This window comes from Chiloscyllium punctatum, chromosome 52 (genome assembly GCF_047496795.1).
Source record: "Chiloscyllium punctatum isolate Juve2018m chromosome 52, sChiPun1.3, whole genome shotgun sequence".
Classification (NCBI taxonomy): domain Eukaryota; kingdom Metazoa; phylum Chordata; class Chondrichthyes; order Orectolobiformes; family Hemiscylliidae; genus Chiloscyllium; species Chiloscyllium punctatum.
The window spans coordinates 37735052-37758907 of NC_092790.1; the positions used below are offsets into that span (position 1 = coordinate 37735052).

General features: G+C 46.0%; 1 long non-coding RNA gene across 1 annotated transcript; it reads right to left on the reverse strand.

Moving 5' to 3' along the window:
* Positions 1 to 429: 429 nt before the first annotated feature.
* LOC140470560 (uncharacterized) lies at positions 430 to 23601 on the reverse strand. The gene is made up of 5 exons (XR_011956519.1): positions 23519 to 23601; positions 22775 to 22881; positions 12881 to 12987; positions 6739 to 6928; positions 430 to 3039 (listed from the first exon to the last, which is right to left on the reverse strand). It is a non-coding gene; the product is annotated as an uncharacterized lncRNA (long non-coding RNA).
* Positions 23602 to 23856: the final 255 nt, after the last annotated feature.

The window sequence follows — 23856 nt, forward strand, 5'->3', positions numbered from 1 at the left end:
CCTTGGGGTCCAGTGACCAGTCAGGTGACCAGCTGCAGCTGACCATTCTGCCTTTTCTGTAACACTCTTTGGAACAGGTTCTGGTGCGATGGGAATGAGACTGTCAATAACAACTGAGACAACAGGAGGATGTGCTCAATCAGAATAAAACCCAGTTTGGTCTTTCACCTTTAATTCAACTGTAAACATTATTCATTATCATTTCAGAAATAAGATAATAGGCCAGAAATCAACTCTTCATGTCATTGGGTCTGACCTGGTCCAGCCTACAAGTGAATCCAGAGATTGAATAACGTAGTTGAGTCTGAACCACCTCTTGGGCAATTAGAATGGATGACAAATGCTGCCCCAGCAAGTGATGCCATGATCCCATGAACAAACAAAACCAAACCAATCGCTGTGGTTAGTTGTAAACTCGCTGGTGTTATTGGAAGAGGATGAATGGGAAGGTTTATGGGGTAAAAGGAGAAGAATGGCATTCAGTGAGGTGATCCTTTGGAGAGCCTCCTTTTGTGCAGTAACAATTCTGTGAATATTTCATTCTGAGCCCTCTACGAAATATCAGGGCAGGGTTTGTAAAGAGGTCAGATTGAATGAGTGTCTCGGTGAACACAAGTGAGACACAGGTACAGAGAGGTTTTGGGATGGATTAAATTATATTTTATACATTTGCATAGTTAGCAACATTTCGGCAGTTAAAAATGGGAGTGTAATTAAAGCAGCAAATAAATCTTAAACATTTTTGAAGCTAAAGGGGATTCTGGGTAAAGATACTGTAGTTAGTGTTTATTTTATTCCAGGCACACCAGCCAGGGAGCACATCCTTCCTGTATCTATCCTCTCGAGCTCTTGTAGATTTTTGTTCCTTTGAAGTGTTTCATGTTTAGATACTCCAGAGAAGACAGCTTCAGGCTCCTCAATCTCTCCTGCCAGGGCAATGCTGCTGTTAGAATTCAATTCACTGGTGCATGTTACTGGCTGCTTCATGGACTGGAACTGGAAATTGAGACTGAAAGGTTCCTGTTTAAAATATCTTCAATGGTATTACCAGACGTGAGTGGTTTTAGGAAAATGACCTTGACTTACAGGCATTGAGTGTCAGAGCACTTCCTGTTGTGGGGCATCCTGTTTAGATTCAATCTATTGATAACTATTAGAACTGACTTGCACTGGCTCCGTCAAAGTGGTCAGAGCATTATGGCTGTCATCGAAGGTGGTAACAAACTTCCCATGGGTTAAAAATCGTAAATGATAGAGTAGGTACGAGGTCTGATGGCACTGTTGGAGTATTGATGTGGTTGTTAATCACATTAACTCGGCTGGAGTTGACTGAATTTATATTGTCTCTTTCTGAATCTCAGGATGTCTCTCTGGGCAGTAAGTCTCCACAAACAGCAACGTGACAATGAGCAGGGATCGTTTGTTTTGATTTAAATTGGGATTAGAGCACTGCTGCTTCACAGCACCAGGTACACGGTTGGAGTCCAGCCTTGGTCAACAGCCTGTGTGGAGTTTGCACATTCCCCTATGATTGTTTGGACCCCCTCCAGGTGCTCTGGTTTCCTCCCACTGTTCAAATATTTGTGGGTTAGGTGGATCAGTTGTGCGAAATTGTCCACAGTGCCCAGGATTATGCAGACTCGGTGGATCACCCATGGGAAATGCAGTGTTACAGGGATGGAGTGCTCCAGGTGGGATCCTCTTTGGATGGTTGGTGGGGTTTGATGGGCCAATGCTCTCCTGCCACACTGTTGGGATTCTATTCTATGATTGAGGATAAAGCAGGGTGTCCTTGGAGAAGGAGCATGTGGTATGTATCAATGTTCTCGATGTCTTTAGGTAGAGGTGGGCATCGCAGGGGATACACCCCTAACTCTACTTTGATTTGGTCCCTTCCCACTCTGTCATTTGTAATGGTTTGCTTTGCCCATAATGGGCTTTGTTTGTAAATATTCAATTGGTTACACGGGTGGTTTATTGCTGGTGATTATATATTAACAAAAACCCAAAATGGTGTAATGATGAACGTGGGAAGGTTGCTCAGCTGTGTGTGATAACATGTCTGGGTCGGAGAAATGGGGGGAAAAAGAACACTTCACAGCTCATAGAAGGAGAACTGAAAAGCAGTTAAATCAAACCAAAGGTTCAGACAGGGAGGGAATATTTCCCTGGAGTTTGAGTAACTGGAAAGTGATGGTGTCCGGGAATAGACAGGATTTTGTTTTACAAGGCATTTGAAATTTTTCAAAACTGTCATATTCAGATAGTTTCATTTCTTTTCTTTTAGTTTTATTTATTGTGGAATAAATAGCTACAATATTTTAAAACCAAATTCACAAACCTTGTGTTAAAGACAAATGTGAAATAAAATCCATCAAACCATACCTCACTGAAAACTGATGTGGAAGTGCAATCTCCTGGAGAGTCCCTGCCCACTTCTTCCTACCCGGGCTCCATGGCTATATACATACCTGGGAGATAGCAGGAGGCCATTCGGCCTTTCAATCCTGCTCCACCATTCAAGGGGAAACAGCTAACAATGCAACTCAATCTCCTGTTCCTGCTGTGTTCCAATCCCCTTTGATGACTTTATTTCAAAGAACTATATATAAATCCTCCTTTGGCTTCACTGCCTTTTGTTCCAGTTGCTTTGGTGTGTTATTGTGTGGGTGTAGGCAGGGGTAATGTGATGGTGCTGCCTCCTGGAGGATGCACTCAGCCTCCCTCATCATCCTGCAGTAACATCAACCGGGTTTCACCAACTAGAGATAGAACCCATTTCCAGGATATGGGCATCACTGGCTCAGCCAGCATTTATTCCCCATCTCTCGTTACCCTTGAGAAGATGGTAGGTAGCTGCTGTCTTGAACCATTCACAGTCCATTTGGTGCAGAGAGACCGACAATGCTGGGAGAGAGAGTGTTTTAGGATTCTGGCCGAGTGAATCTCCATCTTTGGTTCTTCAAATGCTGGTTAACTTTATCACGATCGGCAATTGATGTTGAGATTTCAATCTGCAAATCTTCACCATCTAGCACCCTGCATAAAGGAATATGTACAGATTAGAAATTCAGAACAGACAATTCTAGATTCTCTGGAATATCTTTTTCCCCTTTCTTCCCCCAAAGCTGTAACCCTCCAGCCCACTTACACTCTCCCACCATTCTGACTCTACTACCCCAAATGTACACCCTCCCCATTCTCATAGAGTTGTTGATAAACAGATCCATGGCACCACTTCCCATCCCTGGTTAGACTCTGCACCCTTTCTGGGTTCACTTCCTTTCCCTTCAGTTGCTGCAAGTCAACAATGTAACAGCAGAATGAAACAAAAGGAAACAGAAAGGGAGGTGGCAGATCCTGGACAGAACAGGAATCTTCAGTCTGGGAAAATGGGTCACATCCTTTTTTGTTTCTCATTGGTCAATTCCCAGTGTATGACAAGTTGGGAATGGAACTTGGTCCCATGTGGGTGTGGTGACACTTTGACCCTCCAACAGATCAATACTACAAACAAATACGTTCCTCGTCCAGACAATCAGTGTGAAATACTTTCCACTAGTTACCCCAAAGCACATGCTCCCAAACCCACCCACATTCTGTACTTGTGCCAGGTTTCCCCACAGACGCGTGGTCCCTGCCTTGGAATTTGGGATTTGCAGTTCTCATGCAGCCACTGGAGCCCTGATTCTGGAATGTGAATGAAAAGTGTGGGATGGAGGATGTTGTGTATCGGATCCCCATTCAGACACACGGGACATGTGGGCTGTCACTGGGATTTACTGAGACATCTGCTTAGACAACCTGATTTCTGACGTAAGGAACATAGATTCAGCCAAATGGGGGATAGGGAGGTTAATAAGGGGCAGTAGGTGTAAAGCAGAGGTGGCTCAGTGGCGAGCACTGCTGCCTCACAGCGTCAGGGACCTTAGGCGACTGTGTGGAGTTTACACATTCTCCCCATATCTGCATGGTTTTGTGCAGTTCTCCAGTTTCCTCACACAGTCCAAAGATGTGCAGGTTAGGTGGATTGCCCATGTTAAATTGCTGATAGTGTCCATGCCCGTGCCGGTTAGACAATTAGCCACGGGAAATGCAATGTTACAGGGAATGGGTGGGTCTGAATGGGATGCTTATCATAGGGTTGGTGTGGACTCGATGGATGAATATCCTGTTTCTGCACTATAGGGACTCTATTATATTCTCATGTGGAAGAATGTACTTATCTCGATGTGTTGTGAATCTGTGGAATTCCCTTTTCAAAATGCGGTGGATGCCAGGACAATGTGCCAACTTAATGAAGAGATACAGATGTTGAATTTGCAATGGGTTGAAGGGTGAGAGAGAGCTGGCAGGAAAATCCAGCTGAGACTGATGTGAGCTCAATCATCACCGTATTAAATGGTGGGGCTGGTTCTCCAGTGCCCAGTGCTTATCTTCTTACGGTAATAACTGGAAAGCTGAATCCAAAAATCACCGCCTTCACCAAAGGAGATTTTCGGAAAATGACAGATAGTCAGGTGGATTAGCATTCCAATCTTAGAGAGTGAGGAAGTGTGTAGGGGGCAATGATTTTGCAATTTTAAACTGAGGGGAGACAGTGATTTATGGTTTTAGATTGTGTCGTACATTCGCAGCGTCCAGCATACTCTGTTGTGAATATCCATCCTGTACTTTATTACAAAGCCAAGGTCACTGACAATGAAAACCAAAACTCCCAGGAAACATCGTCTCACCTTGTAATCTGATAAAAGGCTTCTGATAAATCTGGTTGAACTCAGAACAACGATGGAAAGTTGGAAGATTAAATCCAATCCCAAGATCCAGTGCTTAAACAAAAGAAGACTAAATAGGATGAGGCAGGAGTTGGCTAATGTAGACTGGAAACAAAGACTTTATGGTGGGAAAGTTGACGGACAGTGCAGGAATATCAAAGCAATTTTTCGAAGTGCTCAGCAAAAGTATATATCAGTGAAAAGGAAGGACTGTAGGAAAAGGAATAATCTGCCGCGGGTGGCTCAGGAAATAAGGGAGTCTATCAAACTGAAATAGAAGGCATACAGATTGGCAATGACCAAGGAGATCAGAAAAACTTTAAAGATCAACAGAAAGCGAGATGGGATTGGGGGAGAAAAGTGATGAGTAACTATCCCCAGGGCTGGAATAACAGTTTATACTGCTGGAGGGGAACCTATTGTTCGGGGAACATATGGCCTCTAATTATTGAAGCACTTATCTGTTACCATAGAGATAATCCTGATCAAGTTAAAAATCACAGCACACTCCAAAAGCTTGTACTTCCAAATAAACCTGTTGGACTATAACCTGGTGTTGTGTGGTTTTTAAACTTTATCGACCCCACCACCGGCTCCCCCACATCAGAATCCTGAGAGATACCCCACTGAAACTGAAGTGCCTGTCAGATACTTGAGGGAGCCACGGGGGTGTGAGGGAGGGGTGTGTGGTTTAACCACAAAGTGCTGAACTGAACTAGACTTTCTAACTGCCGTTGCCATGGAGATAATACTGAGAAACAGTCTCTATTCAAAGTCCTAAACCACAAAGGTATAAGAATGGGAGCTTTACATCGGACAGGTGGGGAGTTACCTGATGCTGCCTGGAGGTGTTTTGCATGTACACTATCCAGGTAACTGCTGTGTCTCATCAATAAAGACTCAAAGAAGATCTCTCAGAGTTCTGTGCCTAGTTATTCCTATCCAGCAGGGTTCAGGAATATGAGTACACAGCAGTCAGTCTTCACAGTGGAGGATACGAAGAACATGCCAGTAATTGATAAGGAGACTGAGGAAGGTGAGGACCTAGATAATAACCATGATCGTGAAAGAGTTAGAGCTGGATATGCTAATGGAGCTAAAGGTAGACAAGTCTCCTTGCCCTGATGGAATACATCCCAGGATACCAACAGAGTTAGGGGGAGAAATAGCAAATGCACTGAGAGTCATAGAATCCTAGAGCAGAGACAGGCCCTTTGGCCCAAACTGGCCCATGCCGACCAGAATGTCCATCCACGCTAACCCCATTTCCCTGCACTTGGCCTATTTGCTTCTGACCCTTTCCTGTCCATGTATTTGTCCAAATGTCTTTTACCTGTTGTGTGTTCCTGCCTGAACCACTTCCACTGGCAGCTCATTCCATATACATACCACCCTCTGTGTAAAACAGTTGCCCCTCAGCTTCCCTTTTATTCTTTCTCCTCTAACCCTAAACTGATCCAATCAATCCGTCCAATCCTTGAGTTCCTGGGAAAAAGACTGAGTGCATTCACCTTATCCATGCCTCTCATGGTCTTATACACTTCTAGAAAAGAACCCCCTCAGTTTCCTCTGCTCTAAACATAAAATCCTCACTTGTTCAACCTCTCCCTGTAACTCAGACCCCTGAGCCCTGGCAACATCCTTGTAAATTGTTCTGCACTTTTTACAGTTTAATAACTGAAACCTACATTACATTCATCATATTTCCAGTATTTCCCCACAGCGCTGGAACCGATGTGACAATGTCAATGGATTACAATCCATGATCGAGAATGAACTCCTTTACAACAATCCCGTTTTCATAGTCTTTCCCATGGTGCAGGTATCCTTGTGTCTTGCTGGTTGCATGGTTAATTAAAGACTTGTCCTTCTACAAAGCAAAGTTGTGGCCTAATTGTTCCTGGGAAATGTGCCATGACTTTTCAGACTTTCAAAAACAAATAAAACCTCTCTCCATACTCACCATGCTGACATGGACTTGGCTGTGTCTCAGGGCTTTTGCAGTCACACAGATTTGAAATATTCGCCCACGGACAGAATGCACACCTTTCCTTCCAGATGAAAAGTCCAATAATATTCAGATCGGCACGGATCAAGTAACCATCAGATCGGAACATGAAGTTCCATTTGTATTTCTCATCCGCAAATCCACCCTTTCAGTACCATACAACAGAGCACACAAGTTAGCACTGTTAATACAGGATGGAAATTCATAAGACAATTGTAGTATTAAACTGTAGTTTCCTTGTTCCCCCAAAGCTTTAAACCTCAGTCTCACAATTTCTCTCTTCTGTGAACTGAAATCCAAACCAATCCCCCCACTCCTTTCCTCCACACCCAGTTCTCACACACACTCTCTCTTTGAATTCAGTTTCCTAGCTCCTGATGAGAACCATCCTGCATACACTGCTTCCTGCACACTCTGGCCAAGACCCATCTTACTAAAATGAGCCAAATTAGAATTCTAACTGCAGGCCCATCCTTGTCCCTTTCCATAACAACCCTGAATCTTCACAAAAGTGTTCTGATAACTTTCTGCAAAACGCTGCACCACTGACAGTCTGATCACATGTCAGGGTAGCAAGAGAAGGGCCATTCCCCAGGGTCCTGCTCCCAGAGGGATGAAGCTGCTAATGATAGATTAATCCCTCACACCCACAGCCTCCTTCCCAGGCACTGACCGATACTGCGCATACTCCCACAATTGGCCAGCACTGCGCCCGTGCACTGGTCTCCCCTCCTACAGCACGTGCTCCCGATCATACAGGAGTCCAGGTGATTGACAGCAGCTGCTGCCCAATATATCAGAATCCCTCCAGTATGGAAACAGGCCCTTCGGCCAAACAAGTCCTTACTGACCCTCCAAACAGTAACTTACACAGACCCATTCCCCCTAACTAATGTAACTAATACTATGGGCAATTTAGCATGGCCAATTCACTTGCCCTGCACATCTTTGGATTGTGGGAGGAAACCAGAGCACACGTAGGAAACCCCCTCAGACACTGGGAGAATGCGCAAACCCCACACAGTCGCCCGTGGCTGGAGTCGAACCTGGGTACCTGGTGCTGTGAGGCAGCAGTGCCAACCACTCAGCCGTCTCTATAGAGTGGAGGGGGCGGGGCTGGAGGACTGGGACAATGGGATTGTAAACAATGAATGAATGTCGAGGACACTGGGGGATGGACAGGTCAGTGAGGGACAGGAGCAGTGCAGCAGCAGGAGGGGATCCTGGACAAACTGAGCAATGGGAGAGTCTGACAGGAGAGAAACTACAGGATGGTTCTGTTTGGAGAATCAGGCAGGGACAGCTGGGAGACAGTATGGACTGGTGGCTTGGGCAGGTTTACTAATCAGCCTCTTCAAAGATGCTGTTACTCAACTCTGAGCCTGATCCTCCTCATCCAGAGGTAAGGACATTTACACTATTTCCTGGTGGGCAAGGGATACAGGGACTACCTTTCAAAAGGAACTCACCTGTGTTGGTTACATAAACAAGACTCAATACAGAGTCACTGACAAAATGCTGGGGTACTTGAACTTCATCCAGAATATTAACATCTATAACTGGGCAAAGCAGACCCCAATGTACAGAGTTAAATCCTGGATACTAATAACAGCTTTGTGCATGGGAAATCATATCTCATGAATTTGACTCAGTTTTTCTGAAGAAGTAACAAAGAGGATTGCTGAGGTCAGAGCATGGACATGATCTACATGGACTTCAGTAACGTGTTTGACAAGGTTCCTCATGGGAGACTGGTCAGCAAGGTTAGATCGCATGGAGTACAGAACTGGCCCGAAGGTAGAAGGCAGAGGGTGCTTTTCAGGCTGGAGGCCTGTGACCAGTGGAGTCTCACAAGGATCGGTGCTGGATCCACTACTTTTCGTCATTTATATCCATGATTTGGATGTGAACATGAGAGGTATTGTAAGTAAGTTTGCAGATGACACCAAAATGGGAGGTGTAGTAGACAGTGAAAAAGATTACCTCAGAGTACAAGAGGATCTGGATCAGATGGGTGAATGAGCTGAGGAGTTCAGTTTAGAAAAATGCAAGCAGCTGCATTTTGGAAAAGCAAACTTTAGCAGGACTTATACAGTTAATAGTAAGTTCCTGGGGAGTGCTGCTAAACAAAGAGTCCTTGAAGTGCAGGTTCATAGTTCCTTGAAAGTAGAGTAGCAAGTAGAGAGGATAGTGAAGGCGGCAGTTGGTCTGCTTGTCTTTACTGGTCAGAGTATTGAGTATAGGGGTTGGGAGGTCATAGTGCGGCTGTACAGGACATTGCAAAAGTTGCCGAATCAATATTCCATAGAATTCTGTTCTCCTTCCGATCAGATGGATGTTCTTAAACTTTAAATAGATCAGAAAAGAATTATAGCATGTTGCCAGGGCTGGATAGGCTGTTTTCCCTGGAGCGTCAGAGGCTGAATGGTGACCTGAAACAGATTTTTAAATTCAGGCTGGGCATGGATAGGATAAATAGACAAGATATTTGCCCTGCAGTGGGGGAGTACAGAACTGGGGGACTGGGAGGGAGGGTAGGCAGACAGGGCGTGGGTAGATCGAGGGGGGTGGGACAGAAATGGGTGGGGAAAGAGAGGGGGGATAGCGAGGGGTGTCACAGAGACGGGTGGGGACAAAAAGTTGGATTAGAGAGGAGGGGAACAGTGGGGTGCTACTGACAGAAAGGGGGAAAAGACCTGGGGGGGGGGGGCAGGCAACCAACAAATGGGGGGAAGAGACGGGAGACGGGGGGAGTGGGGGAAACAGGCTGGCGGAGGGGGGAGGGGAACAGGCCGATGGGGGTGGGGGTGGGGAAGAGGTGGAACAGACCGACGGGGGGAAAACAGGCTGACAGAGGGAGGGGGGACAGACAGAGTAGGGGGAGACTGGGGGGAGCAGACAGTGTGGGGGAGACGGACAGTTATTTTATAGATTTACAACTCCATCCTGTTCCTGTTTTCTCCTCCTCACCTTTATCCCCTCTGAAGGGCTCAGAACAACTGCATAGTTCTTGGAAAGTAGAGTTTCAGGGAGATCAGCTGCTGAACGTGGCATTTCGGACACTAACATTGAATAGAATGCGCTGATTCGATTCAATTCCACTATCCGTGTGGTATTTGCACATTCTCCCTGTGTGTCTGCGGGGGCTTCCTCTGGGTGCTCTCAATTTCCTCCCACAAATCCAAAGCCATGCAGGTTAGCTGGATGAGCTTTGGGTAATGGCAGGTTACAGAGTTAGGGTGGAATACTGTTCCGATGGTTGGTATGGTCTCATGAGCCGAAAGGCCTGCTTCCACACTGTAGGGATTCTGTCACTGAGTATAGGGATTAGGAGGGCACGTTGTGGTTGAGTAGGGCATTGGGGAGGACAGTTTTAGAATACTGTATTCAATTGTGGTCTCCCTGATTTCAGAAAGATGTTACCAGAATAGGACTCAACCTCTTAATGACAAGTTCCTGGGAAGTGTTGACAGACAAACAGACCGTGCAGTGTGGGTTGATAGGTCATTGAAAGTGTGGTTGAAGGTAGACAGGTCGGTGAAGGTGGTGTGCGGTATGCTGGCTTATTGGGCAGTGCATTGATGATAAGAGTTGGGGGATCATGTGTACAGTTTATTGGCTCGGCCACTTTTGGAATCCCCAGACTGCTTTCAATTCCAGTCTCCCTGCTATTGGAAAGATGTTGGGAAACTTGCAAGAGTTCAGAAAAGTTTTAGTAGGGTGTTGCCAGTATTGGAACATTTGAACTATAGGGAGGGGCTGAATAGGCTGCGGCTGTTTCCTTGCTGCACTGGACACTTTAGGTGGCTTTATTGCTTCTCGCAATTTTATAAAGTTCAATGATAGTGTGACTAGTCATGGTTTCTTTTTTCCCCAGGGTTGGGGAGTCCAAACAAATGTGAATCTTTTTTCCAAGGTGGAAATGACAAATTCTAGAAGAGAGATGGCAAGTTTAAAGGATATGAAAACCAAACCAACTGAAGATGCTGTAAACCAGGAAGAGAAACAGAAGTTTCTGGTAAAGCTCAGCAGGTCTAGCAGCATCTGTGAAAAGAAATTAGAGTTAACGTATCTGAGGAAGGGTGACCAGACCTGAAACTTTAACTGATTTTTCTTCACAGATGCTGCATGACCTGCTGAGCATTTCCAACAACATCTGTGCAAGTTTAAAGGGAGTTGTTTGGAGTATATACCTGAGAGTAACTTTATAAAATGCGAGTGAGACCACATCTGGAGTAATGACAGAAGGTTTGGTCCCTTTATTTAAGGAAATACGTCATTTCATCAGAGGCATTTCACAGAAGATTGACTGGGATGAACCCTGGTTTGCAGGGATTATCTTTTAAAAGACTGAAGAAGTTGGGACTCTACTCACTGGATTTGGGAAGAATGAGAGGGGATCTCATTGTAACATGTAGGATTCTTAAGGAGTTTGGCAGGGTAAATACTGAGAGGATGTTTCCCATCATGAGGGAGTCTGGAACCAGATTCTGGGTCAGTCACGGAATCACGGGTTCTGTTTTTGATTCGTCAAGTTTAAGGCAACACCGACACGGGTCAGGGGTTTCAGTAGCAATGGAGCTGGGGTGAGGTGGAGACAAGCAACATTTTAAGAGATTGTAATTCCTGGTGTTTGTGATTGTGTAGATGTCTGATCAGAAGGTCACCTTGGGGTCAGATATGAGAGCAATATTGTCAAGAGTGTGGTTCCTGTCTCAGACAGTTCCCAGGGAGAGGGAAGGGCTCAGCAGTAAGGGAAAGTGATTTGTAATAGCAACTGAAGGCAATGGGTTTAACCATTGCAATGTTCCATTGCAGGAAATTGCAGCCAATCGCGTAGTGGGAGTGTGATGAGCAGTTTGATAACTGAGTAATGGAGAGGGATGATGGGCATTGTCAGTGTACATGTGAAACCTAACACGGTGCTTTTGGACGATGTCACCTCCTGGCAGTATGTAGGTGAGAAACAGGAGGGACCAAGGATAGATCCTTAAGGGACACCAAATACAAGGAATTCAGAAAGGAAAGGGAGAGTCAGGATGGAGTAGGTTTTTCCAACAACAGTGGGGTCAAATATTAGTTTGTAGCAGAATGGGAGAGAAGGACATAACCAGAAAAGACAGACAGGTAGAACAAGGAACAATATCTGTGAATTGGGGAGGGGGAGTGAGGAGGAGGAGGAGCAGCCCAACTCCAAAAGCACTATTCCTACAATAGTGACATCACCCAACTCCACCCTAGTCTCAGCTCATTTACTGAAATACTCGTCCATCCCTGTTTTATCTCCAGACTTCATTATCCAAACACACTCCGGACCAGCCTCCCACATTCAATTTCCATGTAATCTCAAGAGTATCTAAAACCCTACTGCCTAAATGCTCACTTGTACCAAAACTTGTTGATCCATCAAAAGGCTCCCATTAACAAGCAACAATTTAAAATTCTTACCCTTGATGTAATTCCTGGCTGTGAACATCCCTGTCTCCCTGCACCACACAACCTGTGAGACCCCGACAACTCATTTTCTTTCAGACTCCCAACGATGTGTTTATTCATTGCTTCGGGGTAAAAAACAATGACTGCAGATGCTGAAAACCAAATACTGGATTAGTGGTGCTGGAAGCGCACAGCAGTTCAGGCAGCATCCAACGAGCAGCGAAATCGACGTTTCGGGCAAAAGCCTTTCATTAGGAATAAAGCTTTATTCCTGATGAAGGGCTTTTGCCCGAAACGTCGATTTCGCTGCTCGTTGGGATGCTGCCTGAACTGCTGTGCTCTTCCAGCACCACTAATCCAGTATTATTCATTGCTTCACCTGTCTAGCTGTTTCTACTGTTGCCAAGGCAACACGGTCTGGAATTCCCACCCTAACGCCCTCAGACCTGCTTTCCTCCTTTAAGGTACTCCTGAAAACCTGCTTATTTGGCAATTCTTTTGATCACCTGACCTAATATCCCCATCTGTGGCCTTATGTCAGAAGGTCTCAATAGTATTTCTATGGAATTATAAACATGATAAAAAAAAAACTGTTGTTGATTTGCACATACATTGTCAACTCTTCAATGTTGCTGAGTGAATAAGCTATAACAGCTCTTACCCAACCACATTGTGGGAACACCTTCACCACACAAATTGCAGCTGCACAAGGAAGTCAAACATCACCCTCTCCACAGGCAATCGGGCTTTGGCACTGATCACTGGTATCTGTGGAGAGAGAACCACACAGTTGATATTTCAGGGAGTGCAAAATGCATGATAGGGAGGGAAAATGGTGAAGAATTTGGATTTTCAATTTTGTGTTTTACAATGTGCACTAAGTTCTGTAAAATCTCTCATCCCATACCATGAAAATTTCCTCCTCTTCCTGGTCAATATGTCTTTCCTTTCCCCTGCCCTTCACCTTCACACATTTCCAATGCCTTGGTCACAACAACACTGTGCTGTCAGTGAATTTTATCACGTGGTTGAGTATTGTCCCGCCCCTCATTCACTCCGATTGGTTGAAGGACCAACTAGCACCTCTAAGCCCCCGTTCCCCCACTCTTATTGGTCCTGCGCTGACATCAATAATCCGAGACCCATTGTGGGCTGGAGCATGCTCAGTGCTTCCTGATTTTGCTGCTGTTCATCAGGTGTAAGAGAGAGGGGGCTCATTCCTGTTTCTCCTGATGTCAGACAATAACAACAACTACCTGCATTGTATGGAGCCTTTCACATTGACAAATCTCCTAAAATGCTTCAGGAATGATGGAAACGATGATTAAAGAGAACGATTTTTAGAAACATCTTTAAGGCAGACAGAGGGGGTTCAGGAGGATATTCCAAAGGTTTGTGTCCTCGGCAGCTCCAATCATGGAGTGATATAGGTGGGCAACAGCTTACAATGGAGACAGTTAGTGGCTAACCATAAGTTAACAACCTCATGTCCTAGCCCCACTACCCCACACCCCACCAGGCCTCGTTCTCATAGCCTGCCCTTACACACTACCTATGGTTAGCCACTAACAATCTCCATTAACAGCGGATCACCCTCCCCCAGCCAGGTCATTATGCTTTATCCAACTGTTCTTCTCACTCTATCCCCACCTGTCCTTTACTCCCCTCTTTTCTCACTATCTCTTTCGGTTTACCCTGAATCCCTCACAGGTTTAATGCCTCCCGAGTGGCACGAGAAAATCTCCCTGCTCGTCAGGACCCCATGCTTTCCCCTTCCTATGCCATTGGTACCAATGTATAATGTCCTCCCACTAGTTATTTTCCCTTTTGAGAATATTATTCTCCCTCTGTGAGACATCCTTGACACTGGCACCAGGGCAGCACCACCCCATTCTGATCTCTCACTGTCGGCTGCAGAAACGGCAGACTGTGCCTCTGACTAGAGAGTCCCCTCTCACCATCGATCGTGTGGAACTGGATATATCTCACATTATGTTCGAAGCCAGTCTCAGTCACAGTAACTTGGCAGTCAGTGCTACATTCCCCTGAAAGTCTATTACCACCTACATTTTCCAAAACAGTATACTTGTCCGAGATGGGGATAGCCACAGGAGACTCCTGCAGTACTGACCTACCCCTCCTACCTTTCCTGGAGGTAACCCATCTGTATTTGCAGTATCCTGCAATCCTGAGACTGCGACCTATCACACCCCCCAGCTCCTCTCAATTCCTCACTGCCTTTCATCACTCCTCCACCAATCCATGCGTTCCAATAGGACTTGCAAACACACTTGCTGCAGACATAATCATCAGGGTCATCGAAACTCTCCCTAATCTCCCACATCCGACAGGAACAGCACGCCACTCTACAACAGGCCATCTCTCCGCCTTAACAATCTACAGACCAAGACAAAGGCACAGTCTTACTGCTCGGAAAATACTGCCCGAGAATAACTTAATGCTTACGTTTTATACCTTAAACATTTCATCAAGAGACCCTAAGACATTAAAAAGAAATCCTCACCTTACTCACTATTGTAGATTTAATAACATAAAACCGACTAAGATTGATATTTGAAGAGACTGAACCTCACTGAGCTGATCCCCGGCTCTGAGGACTTCCAAGGGTGAGGTCTCTCTGAGGCCAGCTGTGAAATATCAGTGTTTCTCTTCTCTGCCCACTCCATTTCCAGAGAGGTTTGTAACTTCACAGCCAGTCAGCTCAGAGAGGTCACTGCTTGGTTTTATTCCCTGGGGGTTGCCTTTGCTGCCCAGACCAGTATTTATTGGCCACCTTTACTTGTCTTGGAGAAAGTGATGGTTAACCGCCTCCCTGAAATGCTGCAGTCCATGTACACCACAGTGATGTTTGGACAACAATCCCCCTCTGGCCCCACAACCCTCCCTGTCTCTGTAATCCCCCTCCAGCTTCAGAAATTACATGGCCGTGGCATAAGATTTTTATTTAGATTCATTTTTGTTTCATAAACTGGCCCAAAAAAAGAGAAATATTTCACCCCCAAACAAATTTCTGTTGATTGACCTTTTGGAGAGGCTGACCTGACACATGGACATTGCAGTGTTTTATCTCAAATTGTACACGTAGAATGATGGAACTTTCTTTTAAACATTGTTAAAGAGGGAGGCAATGGCTTAATGGCATTCCTGCCAGATGAGTGACATGTACAGTGTTCCGAGGATTAGGGTTAGAGTCCCAACATGGCTGATGGCAGCATCGGAATTCAATACAATCTAGAATGGAAAGGAGAATGATGACCATGAAACTATTGTTGATTGTTAGAAAACCCATCTGGTTCACTAATGTCCTGTAGAGAAGGAAACGGTCATCCTCACCTGGTCTGGCCTACATGCGACTCCAGACCCACAGCAATATGGTTAACTCTCAAGTGCCCTCAGGAAAAATAATTTAAAAACTGTTAACAAATATTCCACAGGTATCACTTAAAAACTGACTGTTCCCATTGGGACCATGTGAATTTCTGAACGGCCTGAACTAAAACGGAGTTTCAGCTTCACCTTCTCCCTGTCTCACCTCACTATTTACACCCAACTCCAAAACACTCTCATTGAGCCAAGCAGCCCTCACAGTGCAGCCATCATTTTCATTGTCTGCTCACACCTACACTGCCCTCAGCCTCCTGTACTGTTCCAATGCATCTCAATGGGAGCTCAGGGACAGCACCTCACCTTTCAGCTCAGCCCTTTGTAACCCCAGAGTCAACATGGACCTCAGCAGTTTCTGAATGAACAGACCGTTGTCAGAAGCTGGAACATTCCACCTGGAAAGGTGCTGGAATTTGAGTCCAAAAGGACTTTTAATGGGAAGTTTGCAGGTAACTGAAAATATGAAGTTTACAGGTTAACATCATGAAGTGGGTGATTGGGTCTAAATCTGACAGTTCTTACAAAGAGACGAGGTGTAATCTGGATAAATCTGTGCTCCCTCTCAGGCCAATATCTCCTTCCTCTGCTGCAGGGCCCAGAACAGAGCACAAACCCAAAGTGTGACCCAACCATGAATTTGTACATCTTTCTGCTTAACAAAAATATTGGAGATATTTTACCACAAACAGAACAGACAATACTTTCTCCTTCCACAGTTAAAAGCCAATGATATTCAGATCCTGATGACTCCATTGACTGTAAAAACTTGCTTTTGCGATCCCAGCCTCAATTATTCTGATTTAATATCCTATGAAATGAATTCACAAAACAAAACTCACACAGTCAGTACAGGAAGTATATAAAGACACACTTTTCGCTTGGTATGTGCTTGATGTGTAAATGCCTCTCTTCAAATCGCACCCCCAATCCTAGGAAGAGGACATGCACATGTGCCTCACCTGGACCTTGCCCCTAATAAAGATGGCGACCATATCCCAGGACCTATCACCGCCTAAGGGCCGCAGCCATTTTCCCATCTGCTGCAAACGCGGGACCGAGAGTTTCTAATTCAGACTAACGACCCGCACAGAGGGTAATTGAAACTTCCCAGTCTAAAGTGATTCATTTGGCCCCAAGGTCCCATACTTCCCGCGGGAGCCTGTGCCCCACAACCTGAGCCGCCTCCGGAATTTTAATTTTGTTTCTTTCAAAGATGTGAAAAGAAGGGCCCTGTATAGACTGCTGCTGCACACCGTCCACCTCTTCTCCCTCATCCACCGTCCGGACACACCTTGGCATGCCCACTTGCCACCGGCCGGTGGGGATCCCCAGTGGAGGGCTCTCTACGCGGGAGTCCTCCCCCTTTCTCTCGGGGATCTGGGGTGGAGGGTGTTGCACGCAGCAGTCTCCTGCAACCGCAGATTGCGGTGGTTCACGGACTCCCAGCCCAACTGCTTGTTCTGTGGCGCTGTGGAGTCCGTGGACCATGTATATATTGGGTGTGGGCATTTGCCCTCCATTTTTGATTTTCTTAAAAACCTCCTCCTCTGCTATTGGTTGCACTTCAGTCCCACGCTCCTGATCTTTGGGCACCCGGTACAGAGGAGGGAGGGCAGATCTGAAGACCTCCTCGTGGGTCTGCTCCTGGGCCTGGCCAAACTGGCCATCAACAGGTCCAGGCAGCGGGCCGTGGAGGGGGTCGTTAGGGCCGACTGCCTGCCCCTCTTCCAGGGTTACGTTAGAGCCCGGGTGTCCTTGAAGAAGCAGCACGCGGTGTCCACCAACACCCTGGAGTTGTTCAGGGAGAGGTGGGCGCCACAGGGAGTGGAGTGCATTATTTCCCCGTCCAACTCTATTTTGATTTAGTCCCTACCCTCCCCTTCACTGTTTTGATCACACAGCATTGCCCTTTGATGTGAAGGGCAGTGCTTGTCACTGGCCACTGGGGCGTTTTCCTATCTTCCTGGTGGTGGAAATTGAATAAAGATTCGTGCACTTTGTGTCTCTCACTGTGTCTCACACCTGCACACACACACCATGGGTGCTGGGGAAAAAATAAGTACTACCGCAGTTTAAAAAAAAATAACAGGAGATTGGGTGATAATAAAAAAAAAGAAAAAAAGATATAAACATGAGATTGCATATGGCCATACTAGAAAAAAAAAGTGATTCATCATCTCCGTCTCCGAGGCCACTCTCCCCTTCCCTGTTTGCGTCTCCCACATTCACCGACGGCCGTGTCACGTGGCGCTGCACAGGCAGAGTTACTGGTGATGTGTCATCCCACTGGCCACGCCCCTCATTCACTCCCATTGTTTGGATGACCAACTAGTTGCACTTGGTCCACTAGTCCCACCACCTTTTCCTATTGGTCGGAAGCTGCCATCAATCAGCTGGACCCCATTGTGAGGTCAGTGGTGGGATCCTCCCCCTGTCTGAATCAAACCCAGAAGGTGTATGGATGGTGTCAATCAGGAACAACAAGCAGAAGGTGCTGGGAAAGCTCAGCAGGTCTGGCAGCATCTGGGAACCGAAATCTGTCCAGTGGCCCTTCCTCAGAACCGATGGGAGCTGGGAAAATTAGAATTCTGACACTGTGGAAACAAGCCATTCGGCCCAAAGGTTCCACAGCGTTCCTCCGAAGAGTATCCCACCCAGACCCATTCCCCTACCCTATTACTCTACATTTCTCCTGACTAATACACCTAACCTACACATCCCAGAACATTATGGGAAATTTAGCTTGGCCAATTCAACTAACCTGCAGATCTTTGTATTGCAGGAGATAGGGGTTAAAGAGTAAATAATAGGCAGGGACAGAACCCAAAGAGAGACTGGAACATTTGGAAAGACAAAGGAGTGGATTATGATCTGGCTGGGAGGGTGCATATCTGTTAATGGAGGGGACAGGAACCTGTGTCTGGCAGCATCTCAGTGGAGGTGGCGGAAATGGCGACTGATGATCTACGTTCTGCTGCAAAAACAGACCCCGAGCTTCCAGCTGCCTGCCACTTTAACACACGAGCCTGTTCCCTGGCCAACATCTCTGTCTCACGCTTACTGCAGTGTTCCAGTAAAGCCAGTTTTTCCAAGGACTGCAATTTCCCCTCCCACATAGTCAATACCATCGAATGTGTCTCCTCCACTTCCCGCACCTCTGTCTTTGAAACCCACACCTCCAACTGCAAGGATAGAACCCTCCCCAAGTCCTTACCATCCATCCAGATACAACACATCATCCTCTGCCATTTCCACCACCTACAATCATACCCCACCACCAGATTCCTAAGGCGTTTGACAGGATAAATAGTGAGAGGATGTTTCCCATCACGGGGGAGTCCGAAACCAGATTCTGTGTCAGTCACGCAATAAAGGGTTCCATTTCAGATTCATCAAGTTTAAGGCGACACAGACGCGCGTAAGGGGTTTCAGTAGCAATGGAGCTGGGGTGAGGAGGAGACAAACAACGTTTAAGAGATTGGAATTCCTGGTGTTGTGATTGTGTAGGTGTCTGATCAGAAGGTCAGCTTGGGGTCAGATATGACAGCAATATTGTGAAGAGTGTAGTTCTGCCTCAGACAGTTCCCAGGGAGAGGGAGGGGCTCAGCAATAAGGGAAAGGAATTTGTAAGGCAATGGGTTTAACCATTACAATGTTTCATTAGAGGAAACTGCACCTAATCGAGTAGTGGGAGTGTGGTTAGCAGTTTGATAACTGAGTAACATTGGAGTAATGGAGAGGGATGATGGGGAGGAAGAGTTGGGCATCGTCAGTGCACATGTGAAACCCAACATGGTGCTTTTGCACGATGTCACCTCCTGGCATTGTACGTGAGATACAGGAGAGACCAAGGACACCAAATGCAAGAAATTCAGAAAGGAAAGGGAGAGTGGAGATGGAGCAGGATTTTGGGAGAGAAGGACCATAACCAGAAAAGACAGAACAAGGAACAATATCTGTGAATCGGTGAGGGGGACTGATGAAGAGGAGGAGGAAAGAGAGTTGGAAAGTCTGTAGTTTAGTGAGATTAGGGTAAAGGGTCAAGATGAGCTCTGATAAGGCTTGACATGAGATTGGAGAAAGATGTCAGTTAAGGACAAAAACCAGGAACACTACGTGACGCAGTTTGGCTCCGTGGGCTAGTGGGAGGGAGGGAAACAGCAGATCGGATTATCTCAGTCTGAGTGACAGAGAAACTCCATGTGCTCCAAACTCTTGTTGTTGGAGAGAATGTTGGAGGAGACAGGATGATGAACAGTGTTTCACAAAGAAACAAAACCTGGGTAAGTGATATTTAAAGTGAGTGAACAAACCTAATGTATTTAACGTTTATCCAAAATATTAAAACAAACGACTGAAGTCCTGGTTCGAATCCCATCTTGACAGATGGTGGAGTCTGAATTCAAGAAAAAAAAAACTGGAATTAGGAATCTCCTGATCTCCATGGAATCATTGTCAATGGCGGAAAACATCCTGCCAACCTGACAGTGACCCAGCCAGCTACTCTCTGTATTAATCACTGCAAAGTCTCAACAAAGGAATGAAACTGGATAGACCGCTTGGTATCTATCAAGGCACCAGAAAATACAACCACAGAATCAGCCCTCTCGATGGTGCAACGTCCTCCAGACTAACATCTGGATTTTGGGACCAAAATGTGCAGAGCTGTCTCACCGACCAATCAAGGAAGAGCCTGACACAGTCATACTCACAAAATCAACCCTTACAGACAATGACCAGACACCATCATCATCATCCCTAGATAGAGAGTGTGGTGCAGGAAAAGCACAACAGGTCAGGCAGCGTCCGAGGAGCAGGAGAATCAATGTTTCGAGCCTAAGCCCTTCATCACCCTGACCTGCTGTGCTTTTCCAGCACCACACTCTCGACTCTGATCTCCAGCATCTGCAGTCTTCACTTTCTCCTAAAATCTCTGGATATGTCCTGTCCCACCGGCAGGACAGACCAGGCAGAGGTGGTGGCCCAGTGGTGTACAGACAGGGAGGATTTGCCCTGGGAGTACTCAGCATTGACTCCGGACACCAGGAAGTCTCACGGCTCCTGCTGGTAACCACGTACCATCCTCCCTCGGCTGATGAATCAGTTCTCCTTCATGTTGAACAATATATGGAGGAAGCACTGAGGAAGTAAAATGGTATCAAACATACTCTGGGTACAGGATTTCGATATCCACAATCGAGACGAGCTCTGCAACAGAATTACTGACTGAGCTGGTCAGGTCCTAAAGGACATAGCTGCTCAACTGAGTCTGCAGTGGGTGGTGAGGGAACGAACAAGAGGGAAAAACATACTTGATCTCATTGTTATGAATTGACTAGCTGCAGATATATCTCTCCATGACAGTATCGGTAAGAGCGACCATCACAAATTCCTTTTGGAGACAAAGTCTTGCCTTAAAGTTGAGAAAAACCGCCATTGTGTTGAGTGACACTATCACCGTTCTAAATGGGATAGACTTTGAAGAGATGTAGGATCTCAAACTGGGTATCTCTGAGGCACTGTGGGACATCAACAGCAGCAGAACTGTACTCCAGCGCAATCTATAATCTCATGGGATTGTAAATTCCACTCTCAACCATCACAATGTACAGTAAAGGAGGGCATGCCAAGAGCAGCACCAGGCATAACTAAAAATGAAGTGCCAACCTGGTGAAGCTACCAAACAGGACTATCTGCATTTCAAACAGCATCAGCAGCAAGCAACAGAGTTAAGTGATCCCATATCCAGTGGAACAGATCAGAGCTCTGCAGTTCTGCCACACCAAGTTGTGAATGGTGATGGACAGTTAAACAACTCACTGCAGGAAGCATCACAGATATCCCCACCCTTACTGATGGAGGGGTCTCACACATCCATGCACCAGATAAGATGACAGCATTTGCAGCAATCTGCAGCCACACGTGTCAAGTGGATGATCCATCTCAGCCTTCTCCAGTGGTTTCCAACATCACAGATGTGAGTTTTTAGCCAGTTCGATTCAGTTTGAATAACATCAAGAAATGGTTAAGTAGTGCAAAGGCTACGGGCCCGGCAAATATTCTGGCAATAACACTGATAGCTTGTGCTCCAGAACTTGCCACCCACCAAGCCAAGTACCGCTCCAGCACTGGCATCTACCGACAATGTGGAACATTGCCCAGGGATGTTCAACACAAAAACACAGGATAATCCAACCCAGGCAAGTTCCATCTATCAGTCCACATTCGATCCGCAGTAAAGTGATGGAAGATGTCATCAACAGGGCTACCAAGCAGCAGCTGCTCAGCAACAGTCAGCTCAGTGACACTAATTTTAGGCTCCACCAGGGCCACTCAGCTCCCGATTGTGTTACCGCCCTGATTCACAACCTGACACCTAACTGAATCCCAGAGGTGAGGTGAGGGTGACAGCCCAGTCCCACTACAAGATCACTATTTCTAGCTGATTCCACCCTTGTCTCAGCTCATGTCATCTCATCCACTTTATGTTATCTCCAGACTTCATTTTCTAAACACACTCAGGGCCAGCTTCCCACATTCAACCTCCCTGTAATCTCATGAAAGTCTAAATCTCTGCTTGTTGATTCATCAAAAGGCTCCTAATTATAATCAACAGCATACAGCCATAGAGATGTACAGCAAGGAAATAGACCCTTCGGTCCAACCCGTCCATGCCGACCACATACCCCAACCCAATCTAGTCTCACCTGCCAGCACCTGGCCAATATCCCTCAATTTAAAATTCTCACACTTGATTTAATTCCTGGCTGTGATAATCCCTAGCTCCCTGCACCACACACACTTTGAGACCTCGAAAACCCATTTTCATCGAGACTCCCAACCATTTGTTAATTCATTACTTCACCTGTGTGGCTGTTTCTACAGTTGCTGAAGCAGCTTGGTCTGAACTTTGCAGCCAAAACCTCACAGGTCTGCTTTCCACCTTTAAGACATTCCTCAAAACCTGCTTTTTGGCAATGCTTTTGGTCACCTGACCTAATATCTCCATCTCTGGCCTTATGTCTAAAGTTCTCAACATTATTTTTGTGAAATTATAAGCATGACAATAAAAATACAAAGTGTTGTTGATTTAGACATTATTTTCAAATCATCACTGTTGCTGTAATGAATAATCTGTAATGTCTCTTACCCAACCACATTGTGGGAGCACCTTCACCACACAAACTGCAGCTGTACAAGAAAGTCAAACATCATCCTCTCCACAAGCAACAGGGCTTTGGCATTAATCACTGGTATCTGTGGAAGGAGAAACACAGTTGATGTTTCAGGGAGTGCAAAACGGATTACAGGGAATGAAAATGGTGCAGAATTTGATAAACAGAAATGGAAGGAAAATACACTTGCTTGTTGGAAAAAAAGAATTCTTGACTGTCAAAAATATTCAAGAAAAAAGTAATCTGATAATAGAGCAGTACATGGTCAGGGGCTGGGCCGCAGTGAAAAACTCATTTACAAAGGGTCTATAAAAGTAATAATACAGTAGTAAACAGACCAAAAATACACCCATGGTTCGAGACTGAGGAAGCTAGATATTGACAAAGTGGTCATGAGGGAGCCCAGAGGTGAATCAGAGCAGTATTGACTGATATGATCACAATGACTCTACGAGAGAAAAGCTGCACATGCGCCTGGCTGCACCTTGCCCCCTACAAAGATGGCGGCTCCGAACGTGTCCAGTGAATCGTTGTCCCGAATAAAGATGGCGGCGCTCACTCAGACCTGCAGCCGCGCTGAGGCTATTCCCCATTTACTGCAAACACGGGACTGGGACGTTCAAATTTGTGTTTTCCAACGTGCACAATTTGTTTGTAAAACCTCTCCGCTCATAGCAACACAGTTTTTCTCCCGTTTCCCAGTTTATTTCTTTCCTTACCGTATCCTTTCTCTCCATAACTTCCCGAGCATTCATTACAGCGACTCTGCTCCGCGCGCGAGGGTGATCACATGGTTTAGTTTGATTTTGATTGGTTGGAGGATCAACCTCCCGCTCGGTCCTCCAGTTCCGCCCACCGACCTTTCATTGGTCCGGTGCTGACATCAATCACCCAGGGTCGCCTTTGATGACTAAAGCATGCGCAGTGTGTCCTGCTTGAGCTGCTATGTTGGGTAATGTGATAGGAGAGTTTGCTGAGGGGAAGAATTCCCTTTGTGTGAGCTCTGCAGTAGATTTCCTTTATTCATGGAGGGAATTGCCTTCCTACTCATGACTGT